The sequence below is a fragment of the Erinaceus europaeus genome, chromosome 3 (assembly GCF_950295315.1).
Source record: "Erinaceus europaeus chromosome 3, mEriEur2.1, whole genome shotgun sequence".
NCBI classification, from domain to species: domain Eukaryota; kingdom Metazoa; phylum Chordata; class Mammalia; order Eulipotyphla; family Erinaceidae; genus Erinaceus; species Erinaceus europaeus.
The window spans coordinates 152647757-152649743 of record NC_080164.1 but is presented as its reverse complement, the minus strand read 5'-3'; the positions used below and the strand labels follow the sequence as shown (position 1 = coordinate 152649743).

General features: G+C 41.4%; 1 long non-coding RNA gene across 1 annotated transcript in view; it reads left to right on the top strand.

Moving 5' to 3' along the window:
- The window catches only part of LOC132537560 (uncharacterized), a 163703-nt gene extending 161984 nt beyond the window's left edge, over positions 1-1719 (top strand). Inside the window, exon 3 of the long non-coding RNA XR_009549037.1 lies at positions 1416-1719. This is a non-coding gene — a long non-coding RNA (uncharacterized LOC132537560). The remainder of the gene's footprint in view (positions 1-1415) is intronic.
- Positions 1720-1987: the final 268 nt, after the last annotated feature.

The window sequence follows — 1987 nt, the reverse complement described above, 5'->3', positions numbered from 1 at the left end:
AGAATAAATAAGGGGGCCAGGCTGTAGTGCTGCTGGTTAGGCACATATGGCGTGAAACTCGAGGATCTGAATGAGGATCCCGGTTCGAACCCCTGGCTCCCCACCTTTCTGTCCCCATCTCTGTCTTCCCCTCCTTCCTCCATTTATCTCTGTCCTATCTGGCAACATCAATAACAACATCAATAACAACAATAGTAATAACCACAACAATAATAATAAAAAAACAAGGGCAACAAAAAGGAAAATAAGTAAATAAAATATTTTTAAAAGAATAAATAAATGCAGGACTCTGGCATGTTTGGTTAAGTTCACCCCCTCCACACACCATATATGCAAGTGAGAGACCATGACATCAACTAAATAGTCTGGCTTCCTCCTGGCCTATTCAAATGCTCACTGTATTTGGTTACAAAAGCCCACAGGTAGTAAAGTTGGTGCTGTCAAAATAGCATGAGCTTCACTTGCCACTCAACAGGAAGGCAGGATTTAGTAGGCAGTCGTTTAAATCTGTTTGTCTTGTTTTCTTAAGGAAAGCAAGTTTCAACGACAACGACAGCCTCGCTGCCGAATGGATTTGACTGGCCCACTCTTTTTAAATAAATAAATACCATTAAAGAGTCTGGCAGTTCTGGGAGGCAGGGTTTTATGAGCTAATCACACCCCTGGGGGGAATTTGGCTGTGTGTAGTGTCGTCTCACCCTAGGGGTGTGATTCCGCTTTGGTAACCACACCCACCCGTCATGCTTTATTGCTGGACTAATAAATCACTACAAATGATGGGATCCGTGCAGCCTTCTATCTCGAGGCTGTCCCTGCACTCACTAACAGTCCCCTCCAGTGATTGTGAGTCGTGTCCTCACAATCAATATTCCACAGCTTGCCCTTTGTGATAAAATAATAATAATAATAATAAGCTGAAACAAGGGTGTGTCTGAAATGTGTCTATTTTCCGTTTCCTCATTTGATTTTTTCTAACATGGCATAGACTCTTTCTTGCCAGAGATCCTCTGAGCTGCCCTGAAGAGTGAGTGCCCAGCCTGTTGTCTAGTGAGCTTCTAGATTTCAACGTGAGTTTGTCCACAGAATTTGGTTATTTGTGATTGCAGGGTGATCTGGAGGTGACCTCTGTGCCCTCATTCTTTATCAGGGATTGGCTGGAGCTGGCACACACGCTTTTAAAGGTCTTTGCACACAATCAGTGTTTCTCCCATTGTATTCCTCCAGGTCCATTTTCTCCTCCGGCCCCACCCCCCCCCCTTCCTCAGCAAAGCGTTCATTTGCTTTAACTTCACCTAGTCTAGTTGACAGTATCCATTGTGGCCAGTTTAAAACTTTTGTCCTGCTGGGTTTTATCTTCCAAAATGGAATACCATGACCATCTTTTCCATTCTCTCTCTCTCCTCTTTCTCTTTCAGTTTCTTGAACTGATTCCATCTAGGTCAGCATTCTACCCTTGACAGGCAAGAGTTAATGAAGGACAAAGAAACTTCCAAACCTCAGAGGCCAAGCTGGAGCTGAACACCAACCAGAAAAAAAAAAAGGCTCACACATCTGAGACCTGGCAAGCAGCAAGAAAGCACATCCACCTATAAGTACCGTCACGTTTAATAAGAATCCCAGGCAGGCTGCAAATTGATATTGTGGTGTCAGATACCGCTAGGTGGTTTTGAAAATTAAATTTTTTGTTTGAAAATTAAAGTTAATCGCAAAAGTACTTGATGCCTGCACTTTTAAATATATGTATTTGCTTCATTCTCTTAAACCATTTTGGTAAAAGTAGATATATCAATGGGACAGGGGATTTATGCTATAGGTTTTTTTTAAATCTCTGTATTGGGGGTTAATGATTTATAGTTGACAATAAAATGCAATAGTTTGTGCATGCATAACATTGTATGTACAGTTGTTATGTGGAAAACTGGGAAATGTTATGCACCTTTAAATATTATCACCGGGAATAAAAATAGTAATCCAATTTTCGAAAGAA